General features: G+C 40.1%; 1 long non-coding RNA gene across 1 annotated transcript in view; it reads left to right on the top strand.

The window, feature by feature from the left end:
• Nucleotides 1-1,150: 1,150 nt before the first annotated feature.
• Nucleotides 1,151-16,518, top strand: part of LOC131081903 (uncharacterized) — a 119,247-nt gene continuing 103,879 nt past the window's right edge. Inside the window, exon 1 of the long non-coding RNA XR_009114290.1 lies at nucleotides 1,151-1,259. This is a non-coding gene — a long non-coding RNA (uncharacterized LOC131081903). The remainder of the gene's footprint in view (nucleotides 1,260-16,518) is intronic.

Raw genomic sequence — 16,518 nt, 5'->3', positions numbered from 1 at the left:
ATTTTATTCTGATACTGTAAAATTGCAGGTGAAAACTGGCTCTGCTGCTGACATGCAGCTTAGGCTGGGAAATGAGTAGAGCATGATATTCACTGAGAAACTGGAGTGGAGGAGCAACCCCTGACCATGCTCAAAGAAAAATGTTGTGCAAGTGATTCAGCTCTTCCCTTTCTTGCAGGGCAGAGATTAGAGGTGCACCACTTTGTCAGTTCATCTCCTTAACTCATCATATATTATTTATTACAAGGATTTGGTTTCCTAAGCCTGTCGTCTTCTTTTCTCTTAAGATATCCCTGACTGTTTGATCTTGAGGGCTTATTTTTTATGATGATGGTGATTATGATTATTATTATGTACAGGTATGTGGGGAGGGAAGGATTTTGAGCAACAGCAAAACCCAAGCTTTTAAACATATGGGCTGTCAGTGTTTTTGTCTTGTTTTGGCACTTTTTGCACTTCATGCTAATGGTGTGACTGTGGTTGGCTTAAATACATCTGGGGTCCCTTGGAGCCTTGATTGCAGGAGTTTCCTGACTCTGCTATAATTCTGTGCATGCAGGTTCTTAACTAAACTGGCTTAGACACCTTGAATTCATTTGCAGGATTTGAAAGATAAAAGAAAAAATTGTTAAAAATCGTATCAGCCACATTTAATTCAAAAAAGTAAAATTTGTCATAGCCAGGGTTTCCTGTTTGTTTGTTTGTTTTTTTTTTTTTTTATGCCAACCCACCCCCAAAACTTACAGACTAATGAAAATGTTAACATTTAACCTTGTTCAAGACAGCCAAAGTATTTTCACAGAGAGCAGGTGCATTCTTGGCATAGCTGGTGTTATAGGGTGGATTCTTCCATTTGTCAAGTGTTCAGAAGAACCCTTTCATTTAAAAAGAAGAGAAGCCTTGTAGAAAAAAATGGGCTAAAATAAAATTAAAAAATAAACTAGGCAGGAGCAAACTTGCTTGTGTGGTTGGCAAACTGAGAGCAAAACTGTCATGGCTTTGTTCAGTTGCTAAAGGGATGGTCTGAAAAAAGAACTGGACTGTCTCTCCACCTGAGCCAGACATGAAAAGTTATAAAGAATATCAAATGAAGCTGTAGCAATGTGACACATCCCTGTTTTTCCCTCTCCTTGCCCCTCTCTCCAGGCAGCTCATGACAACAGAGGAAAGAGCAGATCATGGCACCAAATCCTGCCCTGAAGCTGAGCAGGGCTCAAGGAGTGGCCCCGTGTGGAGAAGCAGATGGAGCTCTGCAAACTGTAAGTGCCTGCTCTGGTACATTCCTTCACAAGCAAAGCCCCATGTCTGTGGTAACTGCATTTTTGGGCAGATTCCTTCCTAAATGTTGTTGTGAGATCAGAGAGAAATACTTGCTTTGTAACTGGCTTTGGTCATTCAGGATCTCCCCTTCCTCCCCTGGCTGCCATGGCACCCTTTTGTCCTTCCCCACGCTGACTGAAACGTTTTGGGTTCGTTCTTTATACGTTCAGATAAATCTTTTGTAATGGATTTTTGGGTTTTGCAGCTTAACGATATCAAATCCTTCCTAAGATTTATTGTCAGTCTCACTTGACCTGGGGATCAGAACTTAGAATGGTTGATGGAATTTGTTGCAGAATCAGGGAATGTTGTGAAAGTTGCTATTTTTGGTTTCTGTTTTGCTGTATCTGGAGACCACAGATTTAAAAAAAATGAAATGATAAATAATCTTTTCTTGGGTGTTCAAAACATGATGAGTGTGTGTGTTTCATGAACTTTGCCTTCTGGACAAGCTGATTTGTACTATTCCTGATAAAGAGATGCAAGACATCCAAGGTTTTTAGCTTTTAGAATTTCAGAATTCCTTTAAAAAAACGTTGCCACCTGCTCCCAGTGAAGGTTATAGACTGCCATAGTGAGAATTTCAGCTCCTGGTAATCAGTTTGCTTTTCACAGACCTCGCTTGAAGGGTTCACAGCCCCTTTCCAGCCTTGCTGGAGACACTTCTCTGTATAAGCAAAGGAGGAAAATGTGTTGGAGCTGGTGTGGACAAAATATTTATAGGAGATAGGACTGGTGTTGGGCCAGGTCTTCTTTGTAGAATACAGAGTGGGTTTGTTGCCTTCCTTCTGCAAAGCTTTGAGGCTGTCCCACCACTCCAGCTCTGTGGAAGAGCTGGCCCCATGGCTGTGGGAGGAGGAGGAGTAGGCTCATAAATGACATTTCATCCAAAGGGGGCCCAAAAGAAATTAAGTTTAGCAAAGAAAACAAGTTTCGTCAGTTAAGGCAATAAAGCACAGTCCTGGAGTCAATAATACTCAATTGACAGCCAGTCAATATTTGTACTGGATTGACTTTTCAGGGAATGTGGAGATTTCGGGGGTTTTATGTAAACACTGTAAATAGGCTGGGACACTGAAGTAGGGTTACAAATACCGAGTGTCAGATTAGATTAGGATCACTTCCTGGGAGCAGGATTTCTCCTACCACAAAAGAGACGTTTATATCTTGTGAAATGAACACAGATACAAATTTTTTTGTTTGTCAAATATATTCCAAAATGCAGCTGGGCAGATCTCATGGCAATGCTGCTCAGAACACTTCAAAGGGCGGCCTCTGTCTGAGGTCAGGCTCGCTCACCTTTTGTCTGTGCTCTGCCCAAGCTGTGCCAGGTTGAGCTGCAGTTGAGGTGGCATTGAGGCTCCAACTCAATTAACAGGAATGCTGTAAAAATTAATTTCAATTTTGAGCTTCATATAATGTGAAGAGCTATTAAGAAATATTCAGTATTTGTCATTCTGCTCCTTGGTGAAGAATTAGGCTGAGACATGACAAAATGTGCTGGTTCTGACATCTGTAACACAAGGTTTAGTCTGTACAAGTCTTCTTTACAATGCTTTGCAGTGGCATTCCTGGCAGCCACTTCTAACCAATGAAAAATCCATTTACCTTTTCCAAAGCTGGAAGCAAAGTGGAGAAACATTTTGGGAAGAAATTAGTAATTTACAGTGCTTTTTTTCAAGATGTTGCCCACAAATTTCCTGACTTGTCTTCTTATTAGAAAGGTCTCAAATCACTGCAAGATTCCCAGTTCTCTAGAAATAATTGAGGGTGATTTGGCCTGTCCTGCCTGTCCCCAGGCACAGAAATGAGGACAGGCAGAAGCTGGCACTGCCCAGATGGGCAAAGCAGCCCAAGTAAATCTGCTTTTATGTGTATGAAACATGTACATGGTTCTGGTAGAACCATGCAGGTAATACATCACTAGGAACCCCTCCTGCTAGAAAGTGGATTACTGCATTTTATTGTTCTTTCTTTTATTTCTCCTGCCCTTTTTTTTTCCTTAGAAAAGGTAATTAGGCCATAAACAGAGGTCTGACAACTAATTTTATCTGCAGCAAAATTAATATCATAAGCAACAGATAATTTCAGCTGAGCAAAATTAAAAAAAGATCTATATTAATGACATTTTAAAACCAGAAAATCTAATTTTTTTCCTTCTGAACTTTTCATACCTGGATCTTTTGATATGTGTGGAGATGCTCACTCATTTAGTGAACAAATGTTTTGCCTCTGTACTGTTCCTGCCTCACCACCAGGCCTGGCTGGTGTTGGCCTGTGGTACGAAGTTGCTTTTAATTTCCTCTCTCTTGTTCTCTGGTTCCTTTCAAAGCAGGAATGATCTGAGGGAAAAGACATTGCTTTTCTTACCTCTAAATTTTCATTGACATTAATAGGAGGCAGGTGGCCAAGTCCCCGCGTACAGCTTTGAAAATTTAAGGTTTAACTTTTTTTTTTTTTTTTTTTTTTTTTTTTTTTTTTTTTTTTTTTTTTTTAACCCTGGGCAGATTCTTACACTGCTGGAGTTGTGAATCCTCAGTAAAGATATTAAATATGCAACCATACCATGTCAGCAGTGCCTAGAGAGTTTATCTACAAAATTATTGCCTACCTTCCAAATCTATAAACCTAAAATATTGATTGGTTAAAAGGTAGTGGATAAAGATTAACACAGCACAGCAGCAGATTACCCTAATCAAATAAAAAGACTATTAACAGAGCTGCTCACAGTTCTGAAGATGTTGGTTTGAAATACAGATGTCTTAACCAAAGTGCTATGTCTCATTTTCTGAATGCATTTTGGAATGCATTTAAATAAATTACCAAATAGAAAGAAAGCAGAGAAAAACTCCGCATGCTCCAGACAGTAAATTTCCATTTATAATAAAATTATTTCGTGCCTTTCAGTAAGTAGTTGGAACTTCTAAAGATCTATTCCATTGGCTAGTATGAAGTCAAGCAGTGGATTCCCATCCTACAAGGCTCTATAGGCACATGTGTGATTTTAAACCAGTTAGGTTAATTTGGAGCTCTAAGATCCTTTGGAAAACTGTCCCTGCTTCAGACCAGCACGGGTTCAGGTGGCTTGGAATTTGTCACAAACATTTTATTTAGCTTATTAAGGTTCCATAGGAGTAAGCTACCGGGAATACCACTTGGAAAAGAGCAGCATTTGTCACTAATGCTTTTAGTGTATACTGGGAATTTTTATCCAGCCAAAGGCTGAGCTGTGTTTTATCCCCTTGGAAGAATTTCCCATTGAGTGACGGCTGAGCAGGGATTGAGCTAATAACCCATGCCCTGGGTTATTGGAGGCACAGAGACAGAAAGAGAAAATAGGGTGGGTAATGTATTAATTTTCATCAGTTATGGACAATACTATTAAATTACTGACTCTTGTTGAAATAATGTGTCACCGATTAATAATGTCATTTCAGCTTCCCAAACTTTCCTACCTAAAAATTTTAATTCAGAAAGAAAAGATGTGAAAATGTGTGAGAGAGGTTTTGGCGCTCTAACTCATAGGTATGGAGGTCTTTTGTTTTTGTTTGAAATCGCACCTAATTTTAAGTCACAGTGTAAATGAGGTTTTAAAAGTTTTTAACAGTGATGTGGATAAATTTGGAATTAAAATTGAGATCTGAAATGTTGTGTTGCTCCACTTTTAAAAATAAGTTCCGTCCTCATTTGCAATTAAAATGCCTAGAATCTGCATAAAATGTGTGAAATTAGAGATAATTGAAATACAGTAGCTATAAATATGTCTACTCCATTTGAAAAATAAATAAAATGTCCACTAAAAGTGTGCGAAAGCCGTACCCCCTTCTCTTGTTTCTCACATTTGGATCTCTGGCGTTTTTCACACTTTTATAGCTAATTTTTATTGCAAAACAATATGTTACATTTGTAGCCGTTGTGGGAATGCAGAATAGCCCCTGGCAGCTCTGTAAAAAATGGAATGTTGGGAACACATTTAGAAGAATATAGCTTTCAATTTCATCCCCAGCATCGGTGTCGTGGAATCATATTAAGTGTGATCTAACAAAAACAAAAAGGGGGAAAAAATTATGGAAAATAATTGAAATCAGCTATTATTTAAAGTATGTTCATTTCCCTGTTTGGATGTTTTCATAGTGTAAGTTGTTGTGATGTAGTGGTTTGCCAGGAGTGAAACTCCAAAGCCAGGTTGGTGCCATTCCCTGGAATGTCCTGTGCTGCTCCATCCACAGCTCTGGGATGAGCAGCCACAGCCAGTGCTGCAGTGGGTCAGGGGGCCCTGGGCTGGAGGAGCTCCCATTCTGTCCCATTCTCCATTTATCTCCATACCAATTATTGCTTATTAGCCTGGGCTCTGGGGAGTGTCTGCCACTAGAGTGGAGCAGCACCTCACATGCAAATTGTAAAGAGCTTCTCTAACTTCAGTCTTGAAACTCAGAAAAATATTATTCCTATAACATCCTGTGCATCCTTAGTGAAATTGCACTGTGCTATTCTGTCATTTCCAATGCTGTGCCGTGTTTCAGTTCCTGGGGAGCACCAATCAACTCCCAAAGAGCTGCTTTGGTGGGGAAATGAGCAGCTTTTCAACTGCTCTGCGTCCAGCCCAAGCACACACAGCAATTTGCTGTAATTCACACAAAACTGAATTGAAAGGCCTGGGTGAAGGTTACTGCCCTGGCTCCTCGGTGCTCCCCGTCCTGGGATATTATTTCTGGAAGCCCTGCTTTCTGGAGGCGTGCCTTGCACAGGGAATTATGCCAAAACAAAAGAGTTTCCATGCAGGTATTATCCTGGGAGTAACAGGAATTCAGCAGGTTTTGATGTCGGTGGCTCCTTCAGTAGCTCTCCTCTTCCCTGATGCAGTGAGTATCACAAGGGACTTTGTTGCACTCTGGCTTGGGAATGTAATACTTTTTTCCCCTACTTTCCTCTTCCCCCCCCCCCCCCCCCCCCCCCCCCAAGTGAATTTATTAATAAATCACAATACTGGAGTTTTGTCAGAGGTGTGGATGTGTACTGGACTCAGGTGTCTCACTTCAAATCTTCCACAATTCCTGATTTGGGGATGAGAATTACAAGGAGGAGGCAGATTTCCAGGATGTGTTTGAGGAGTGCTGAAATGTTAATGCATTAAGACTGAAACGGTGGGATTTAAATCGCTACATTGAGCTGCACATAGTACAGAGGGATTGATCCCAGAAAAGTACCAGAGAGGTTGTGTCTCATACAGGCCTAACCACTATGGAGTCATTCTTCAGAGACAGACCAAGCAACAGAAGAACCACAGCCTTACCTGCAAGGTGCCTTTTCATAGGTGCTTTTTTCTCTCCTTTTAAGTTGTCCTCAAGGAAAAATAAGAGCAAAAAGTCCCTGTGCTTCTCACTGCACATCTACAGCACTTCATAAATAATAGTGGCTGTTTTAAAAGCAGGGGACAGGCAGAGGGTTACAATGGATGAAAGCTAGTTAGTGAGTTAGCCAGATAAATGCTTAAAAGAACAGCAGCAAAGATAATCCTGCATTTATTTCTGAGGGATTCACCAGATGACCCTTTTCTGTCTTTCCTGATCTGTGTTTCTTGAGTCAAAGGGCTGAGCAGAAACCTGAAAAACAAACCTGCAAACTTGGGGTATTGCTGTGATTTGTGATCGTGCCTCCTTCGGCTCCTGGGTTCTGTTTCAGAGTATCTCAGTTAAACCTCGTGTCCAGCACGGGGTGGCTTTGGAGGGAGCTGTGGCAGAGACTCCCTGGCAGGCACAGGCACTGGTTCTCTCTAAACTTACTGAGTGACATGTGCAAAATTGATCATTTCAAGAGCCTTTTGTATAACACAAAACTTCAAGCAGAGAACCCAAGGCATTTCCTTTCATCAACCTGGTTCTAATTTGATCAAAGCACGGAAAAATTCAACCCGCCTTATTTCCTGTCCAGTTCTTTTACACTTTACAGCACATTATATATCAGTCTCATATCCCTGAATTTTAAGAAGCAACCAGTTATATAATTGGATCAACAGTTGCCAATCACTCCAGCACAGCACTGCATTATTACTAAGCTGACTATAATTTTGAAGCTCTTTTTTTATTATGCGTATGACTATATTATCACTGTATACATATTAGGACAGCTGAATGAGCCCCTCAAGGAAAATAAGGGTTCAAATAACTTTGAGAGGGGGAAGAGATGAACAGAATTGAGGATTCACCCCTGTTACAACCATGATGCCTCATGGCACAGTTCCAGGAGAAAGGAAAAGAACAGTAGCCGTGTGCTGTCTGTGAATCCTGCCCACAAATCAGAAAATTGCAATGCTGCTGAAGTGGGCCATCTTGCATGCTTAAGCAAATTAAAAATCAAATGCGTTTTCTGCTCTCAAATGTGATGGATCGCGGAGGAATTTTGCAATATGCGAGTCTTTAAATCCAGTTCCTTTGCTCACAAAGCTCCCTCCTCCCCACAGACACCTGCACACAAGTTCAGAATAAAGCCACCACTCCTTCCTGAAGAGCTGGGAGTTGTCATTTGCATGTGACAAAAGCAGGTGCTGCTTCATGTCAGTAATTTGCACAATTATGTAAGAGAGTTAAAAACGTCAGGTAAACAGTAGTATTTCCCCCTGAAGCCCAGGAAGTCAGAGTTCTTTGGAATACCTTGAACCCTGTCTCAGTAGTATCTCCTTAAAGAAAAGTGAGTGACAGCCGTTAGAAAACTCTGTTTTATGCTATTAATTTACAAATAAGGGTTGTTAGTCAAATAAGCATTTAATTCCCAATAGCCTGAATGTTTCAATACCTTGTAGCAAACAAATACATAGAATGTACACAATGGCAAACAAATTACAGAAATATTCCATAGAATTGACACATGAACTCATAACCTCTTAGGTAAAGGTGAATCTCTATTGATGGAATTTTTTTATTGTAAGGACCTCCCTCCTTTTCTGTTGTTCTGTGCAATTCATTTGTATGCATTAGCTTGAAAGAATTAAACCTGTAAATCATAGCTTAGACAATAATAATAATATAAAGAAAACATTATGATTTTTTCTGGTTTTGCCACTCAGACATTTACCTGTTTCTATTTTAGCTTTTTCTCTCTGAGCATTCACACAGAGTCATGAATATTTGTAGATATTTTTAGGTATAAATATGTTTTGTATATATACATATACATGTGTTTCCAGTATAGACATTTTTAAAAGGGCATTAATTTCATACATTTTACATATCTGTAGGCACAGACAGACAAAAGCATACATGCATAAAAATGTAATGTCTCTCTTCAGCAGTCAGATTCTCTGCCCTACAGGACTTCACCAGGAAAAACTCACAAGCAAAATGCAGTTTTAAGCACCTTGCTGTAGTTAAAATTGCCCAGTGAATTTTGGACAAAGTGATGAAATTCAGGCGAAAGTGAGCCTGAATTTGGAAGTCGAGGGGATTTCAGTAGGAGATTTGGGTGGTTGTTTGTTTGTTTTTTGGTGGGGTTTTTTGTGGGTTTTTTGTTTGTTTGTTGTTGGTTTTTTGTTTGTTTGTTTTGGGTTTTTCTTGTGGTGACCAGTGTTCCCTTCATGTCTTACTTATTTGGTGCCTGGCTCTTTGCACCCCTGCACCTTGTCCACAGGCTAATAAAATGAAATAAGTGTCTTATCACTTCTGCAGCCTGCTTTACAGTAGTGTATTTTTTTCTTTAGCGATTCCTGCTGTGGTTTTAAGTAATGCAATAAAACCACTTAAGCACCTCCCTTTATAAAGCTGGTTGTTGCATGAGGAGCGTGGTCATCTTCAGCTGCTGCATTGTCCTTTAAAACCCCCCAGCCCAGGGACAAAGCCAGCCCCGTGCAGTTGCTGTGTGTGCAAGTGTATGCATGCAAACAGAACTCAATCTGTTACAAACACAGAAATTGGATCAGCCGAGAAACAAGCCCTGTGCCCTCGTCCTCCCCCTCTGCCCATCCCTAGCATAATAGGAGAATTGAAATTCCTATTTCCAGACTCACTACAGATTAATATGGTTCAGCATAGATACTTATTTCTCTGATAGTTTCCCATGCATCTTCCCAGTGAAGTTGATAGAAATTACTCCAGCAGAATGCGTAAAGCAGATGTTATCCCATTAATTAGCTCTGGACCTGAGCAGGCTCAAGACTTTTCCATTTTCAGGCCGATAGGAATTGGTCCCAGTGAGCGTGCTCCATATCCACATTTAGTATCATCTCATAAACAGCACTGAAAACACAGCAGGCCCTTGATGAAGATACATTAGCTTATTTCTAATTTAAAGTTATGTTGCTTAACCTTAATGTAATTGGTCACTGGTGACCGACTGTTTGTATAGCGAGTTGATGACCAAAGAGCTGTAATAAATTATAAAACTTACTGCTTAAATAGAGGGAATGACTGTTCTGTTAAAAGCCTTGCTTGTAATAATGGTAAAATAATTACACCTCAAAGGAAGAGCCTTGGATCTGATAAAGCTACCAAAGTGTTTCAGATGAAGGTGTTTTCATTCTGCTTTAAAGGACATGTAGAAAATATAATTTTTTTTTCCTCTCATTGCAGTGTCTTACGTTAGCTGAATAGTCAGCTTTCAAAGCTCAACCTAATATTGATTAAAAATAAATTGGTAAATCAAGATTGTTTTTGAGGGGTTGAGGGGATTAAAGTAATTAACCAATTTAGTGGTTAACAAGAAACAAAAGAAATTTGCACAAATAATTATATTCTGTACATCAATTCAAAGTCACCGCTAGACATGTGTTAGAGAAGCGTTGATTAGCTGGTAGAATAACCAGGATAATAATCAACTATGGAAGTAAGTAATTGACACAACTTTAATGTTTAATAATGAATAGCATGCCAGGGGCAAAATTAAAGGAAATCTACTTTCTGAGACCCAGTTCAGACCTAAAACTTCTTAGGCCAAATATACCAATTTACTGGAGATTCCTGAACTGCTTCTGCAGTGCTGTAGCACAAGTAACAGGTGTGGTTAAATGGCACAAGTGGCTCTATTAAATCTGGTGGTTTCTATGTGCTGCAATTAAATTTCCAGCCTTTTCCCTGCTGAAGACTTAGAGGTTGGTTTTAAAACTGCAGGAATGTAAGGAACACTCACTCTTCCACGGCTGTTCTTTGTTTCTCCAAGCGGCGTTCTATTAACAAGCAGTTCATTAAATCAATAAGAGTCAGGAATAAGTGTATGATTTGCTTGTCTCAGAAGCGATAATTTCTCTCTCTAAATATTTGCGTTTAAAATTTGGGCTCCCTCCAAATGCCCTAACTTCACAATAGAGAAATTGAGTTTGTTTTTTTTTTTTTAATCCTCGTATTTCATTTCTTACAAGGACCTTCCAATAATTTAAACTATTTACAGTGCCTCAAAGATCATTATTTCCCTGTGACTCCTCAGAGAAATATTGGAGCCACTCTATTTATTGCTGACATTAGATTTACCTTTGAAGACTGGTTTACAAAATGGAGACATTAGGATGGGAAAGTCATTATTTTTTGTACATTGCTCGGAATGGTAAGTTTCTGTGTGTGCTGTATCAGAGTAAACATTGCTGTAGCTGCTCAGTTTGTTATGGAAACTTGAAAAGCAGATGCATTAAGGTATTTTGTTTTTAAAAACACACGGTTCTTTAGAAGGAAAAATATAAATACTGTTTGGGAGTTTGTCACGAATGTATATTTAAAAATAACACCCCCCCAAAGCAATGAATAAAAATGCTTTTTGGCGTTGTAAATGGAGGCAGAGAATTGCTCAACCAATAGAAAAGCAGGTGGGGTAACACATCCTGATTCTTCTAATTGAGGCTGTAAAGAAAGATGAGAGATATGTGCACTGTTTGTGTCACAGTAGTTGTGATCTGTGAAAATAACTTCAGCGCAGCCTTTCCTAATATTAAAATGTCTCTGTTGCTGTTCAACTAAAAATCAATACAGCTCACAATTTTAATAAGGAACATGAATCTGAAAATGTGTTTAGTATCAGGTTATATAAACACACCCTAATGAGATACTATAAAATCCATCACATTAAAGGCTGGTTCCTACAAGGTATATTAGCTTAAAATGTTCAATATATTAGGTCAGTGTACAACACTACACATAACAAAGCAGGTCTGTCAAGGCAAGATGCATGTTTTGCCCCTTAAAACTGTTATGTTTCGCACATTTTATAAGGTTCTTTGAATACATGAATAGGATAAGTTATTCCCATCTCTTTCTTAAGCAATCTCAGAAATGGCTGTGACCTGAAATTGGAAATCTTGTAAACACCCATCCGAAGAAAATGTGTGCAGTTCTGTCTTAAAGAGATGGTACATGTTTAATTATCCCAACTTCTTGGAGAAGAATACTATTAACATACACATTAGCATCGTCCCATTGGTTCCTCCTGCTGCTCCACCTTAGGGGCAGCAATAGGAGCTAATCTTATTGCTCCCATGCGCATAATAATGAAATTTTGTCTTGTCTCTGAGGCGGTGTTCTTTGGTCTAAAGTACAGCGGGAAACATTCCCTTTTCTTTTTTTTTCTTTTTTTTTTTTTAGAAAATTTCCTGACCAACTCGATTGAAAAAGATTTGAAAAATTAAAATTCTTCCCGTGTGAATGCCGGAGCCTGCAGAACGCGTTGCTTTGACTTGCGAATCAAAATTAAGCAATTGTGCAAATAAATTGCTCTGTATTCACATATGGAATACAGTGTACTGGGGCTGTGGGTGTATTCAGCTCTTTGAAAAATTGGAAGCTGTGGATTTTATGTTATTTTATCCTGCAATGTCCATATAGGCTATTCTCAAAGAATAACATAAGAACAAACAAAAAGAGATGGGTTTAATATAAAATACCTTTGCCTTTTCCAAGCAGTGTTCTATACACTATAATGGGGAGAGGAATAAAAAAGCAGAGGCAAAAAAATACATGTGAATTCAAGGCTACTGAATTAAGGGAGGTTGTACCAACATTTCCCCCACTGTACATTATTTGTATTCAAGGTTTTTGAAATGACATTGTAATCTGATGATGCACCAGCCTATTATATTGTCTAGCAGGACAAATATCCTTGCGTTTTCTCTGTAGAACTAACACAATTTTTCCATGTCAGAGGTGCATAATATCCTGGCGGTCATAAGGAATGATGCTATTAATCCTCTTGGGCAATCTCCAGGTCTGATTATTAGGGAAATAAATTTGCATGCTGCATATGAGCTAGGTGAATCACCGAGAGCACAAATTATATTTCCTGACAGCAAGTTAGAGAATGGAGCCACATCGCTTTTTTATCTTTTTTTTTTCCCCCCTCTGAAAGCTATAGAATTTCAATTCATTACATGAGATTGGTTAGAATTCAAGTCTCTTTTTAAGTTGATATTAAGTTGAGTCTGTTATCTCTGTGAAGGCTAGTAGGTTCCCCTGAGTATCCACCTAATCACTACTTAAAAAAATCGAAACGTATAGTTAGTGTCATGATTTAGGTACCAGAGCCACTTTATTTATCAGTGCAGAGTGAGATAATTTCAATTTGAGGCTCTGTAGCCCTCATGAATTTAACCATTTTGAAAGCTTTTTTTCTTTTCTCTCTTTTTCTCCCTCTACCCCTTTTCCCCCCTCCTTAATGTGCATATTGTAATAATGGTTATTCTGGGCACCTGTTTCGCTGTGCTCTGTGCATTTCTCAGACTGCTTTATCTAGCACATCATATATATTTCCTGGTATGTTTTGAAGATTTTTTGGTGAAATGTTATTTGGATTTCAGTTAAGAAAATTTGGCAGTGTTCTCTGTGCCAGAAGTACTGCCAGGCATTTCTGCTTTTCAGATCAATGATAAATGTATTTTTATTATTTTTACCATTTGGCATCTGAGCAACCTTTTTACATTATTAAATCTGAACAGGGAGAATGATAGCAAATGAGAGGAGAATAAATGGCTTTATGTCCTGATGTATTAATTAAGCAGACATTTATTATAATCACAGTTTTATAGATGTTGTAAAAAGGTATTTTTTTCATCCATGATATACATCCGTGTATGGCAACTTCTGTGAGCCTTTTTTGGAAATGTCCAGGTTTCTTAGATTGGAAAATTGGGATCACTGGTGCTGTGCTGTACATGCAGACAACAAGCACAAACAAGCCCTGGGGTGCTGGGTGTGGATGGATCCAGCTTGGAATTGAGTGAGGAACGTCTCTGTTGAAGGTGGGGGGCTATAAATCCATACAGCTCAGGTGCAGCCTGGAATTTGGGGGACTCTGAAATGCCTCCTGCTCCTCACTGGAGCTGAGCCAAGCTCAGAGACACAGAGAGCCCCTGCACTGGTCAGAGCTGGGGCTGTGATTGAAACAACACGAGCCAGGTAATGTGTCTGATAATGCCAAATCTGAAGTGTTCTTAATCATTTACTTATTCATGAAGTGCAAGCAGCAGCACTGGAAGGAAAGGGATATATCTCTGACTCAGATTTCATGTGTTGCCAAATATACAGCAAAGGAAGCACTTTTAATCATCTTACATGAAACCTATTTAGGATTTGTCTATTCTCTCATCCGTTGGGTTTCTTTATGCTTCCTGAGCAGAGCCGGTGCCATTTCTTTCCAGAACAAAGGTCCTTTTGTTTGTTTTCTTTTTGTTTGTTTTATTAATTTTCAGCTCAGCATTTGAGTTGGGCTGCTTCACAGACAGGAAGTATTTCCCACGTTTAGGAAAAGGAAATAGCCTTTGGAGAAAATTCAAAGAAAGTCCATTGGGGAGTGACTTGCCTGTTCAGAGTGTTATTTCCTATTCCTGAATAGAAACATCAGACTTATTTTTGGCATCAAATAGTAGTGCTGCTATAAACACTAGCCTCTTTAATTCCCATTTTGTGGTGGACACTTATACAGAGAGTGTTTGTTACTCTCCTGAAATAGGGATGGGAGATGAAAGAAGGCAAATCTTAACAAAACTGCAAAAGTGCCTTTCTCCTGCTGTCTGTGACCTAGACAAGGTCTCTGTGATACTGCTGAGCCCCAGCAAGGCAAATGAGGGCCCCATTTAAACATGAATTGTCTGTGATTTTGGAAGTTGTCAGCCTGGAATCCACCAGCTCCATGACAGTTCCTGTCACAGGGCTGGCTTTCCTCAGTCTGCAGAGGAGGAGGAGGCTGCTGGGAGAATGATGGGTGTTTTAATGGGCACTCCTTCTGGAGTGGGGCTGGAGCATGAGGCCATCTATTTCTTTATAAATTGTTATAAGTAGATAAGATCAGCTGGTGATAATGCAGAGAGGAGGGAATGTACCTATGCCCAGTCGTGCTGCTGCTCTCCAGCAGGACATCCTGAACAGTGTGGATAACACCTGACAGAAAGGGCAGGGTGGGAAGAATCACATGAACCAAAGGATGGCAGCTAGTAAAGTTTTATTTCAAACTTTATCTGCTACTGCCCCTCATCAGCACACAGTGAAAATACTCTCCTGAAAAGAGAATGAATGAGTTTTGAACTTGAAGAGACAGAAAGGAAAAAAAAAATCAAATTGAAAAGATTAAAACCAGGAGTTTCTCTGGGTGGAAAAAAGTGAGTCTCCCCTGTTGTTCCTTTGGATTTCTCCTTGTCTGTTAATGTCCATGGTGTGTCTGTATGTTGAACTTTGCATCTGGCAGATCCCTGCCAGCACTTGAGGGAAACCTGCTTGACTCAGCTGTGCCTGTATGTTGTGTGTTGTCACATGGCTGTGTGTGCCAGTGCAGCAAGATTTGGTGGGGCAGCTTCCTCAGTTGCACTTTGTAAAACACCTCAAAATCAGAGGACTTTGCCAGCTGCAGCTTTCACCTTCATTGTGGACACTGAAGGTTTATAAGTTTAATGTAAATATGTATAAAGCAAAGCACGTACATTGTTGATCTTGGTTCCTCAGCTCTTAGAGACATGAGCAGCCTGGAAATCAGCTGCTTTGGTTGAGGAAAGCAACGACACTGCCTGAACTCTTGTGTTGCCCCTTAAACTTAGACTTGCCAGTCTGCAGCTGCCAATATTTTGGGTTTAGTAGGATGAAAAACCAAAGGACCCTCTAAAACCCAGAAACAGAGATGTGACTCTCTTCTGGTTTCTTGTGAATTTGAAGAGATGGGGATTCGTGAGGCCTTGAAGGAGCTGATTCTGGCTGCCACTTCTGGGACGTGAACAGAAGAAGCATGTTGGCTTCTGGAGGCATCCTAAGAGTGAAAGGGAGGGAGGAAGTCCTGAGCCAACCCCAAGCAAACCACAGAATCCCCCAGCCCAGAATATGCCCCCCAGGCTGGATGTGTCAGGGAGAGGCTTCCTGCATCTGTGGCACTACCTGCAGCCATGTGTGGCTGAAGGCTCTGCCTGGCCTCCTGGGCGACCACTGTGTGCCATCAACTTCTGTTCAGTGACCTGTCAGAGCAGAGAAGGAATTTCACATGGCCTGAAAAACTTTCAGAACAGTTCACCTTTTGGGGAAATGTAATATTTTCTGATAAGGAGCTTATGCTAGTTTTCTTAGCAAATAGCCTGAAAGCATTTCTGTCTGTGGCATTTCTAGATGTGATAAGTTGAAGGAAACATCCTTGACCATGACTTAACAAAACAGGCCATTTGTTTCATGGGGTAGCTGTTTCCAGAAATGTAAATAAATGGCAACTTAAGGATGATATAAAATAAACGATCACAGAGACAGCCCAGAGCTGCATTGTTTCAGAAAACACAAGGCACTATTTATGGAGCTGTAAACAGAGGAGTGTGTTTATTATTGCACTTGGAATTAAATCAGAAAGCTGAAGTTTTGGGAAAGCTCAGGCCACATTTAGGAAGCTCTTTGGTGGGGTTACTGCTCGTGCTGCGTGTTTGTTCTGAACAGAGCCAGCCTGTTTTGTGAGGGCCCCATTCTGCCATTTATTTCTCCACCTCCTTGACATGAGTGAAGCTGAAGGGGGGAGATGGTGAGCACAGCTGGGGGCAGAACACATCCAGATTTCATTTTGTGTCCATGTCTCAGATACTTTTAGAGTGCAAATTGAGAGCCAAGGGTGTCTCTGTAGAAGCAGGTCCTGGTCAGAGCCCCACAGCCAAATCTTTGTGACCTTCTCTGCAGCCAGAGTCAGAGTATCCTGAGCCAAAGCTGGTGCGATAAACAGAATCCAAGCCTGGTTTTGTGGCTCTGGTTATTCTGGGGTGGATTTAGATGTTTTTGT

This window comes from Melospiza georgiana, chromosome 3 (genome assembly GCF_028018845.1).
Source record: "Melospiza georgiana isolate bMelGeo1 chromosome 3, bMelGeo1.pri, whole genome shotgun sequence".
Taxonomy (NCBI): Eukaryota; Metazoa; Chordata; class Aves; order Passeriformes; family Passerellidae; genus Melospiza; species Melospiza georgiana.
Note: the sequence above shows the minus strand (reverse complement) of the source record. Positions and strands in the feature narration are given on the sequence as shown.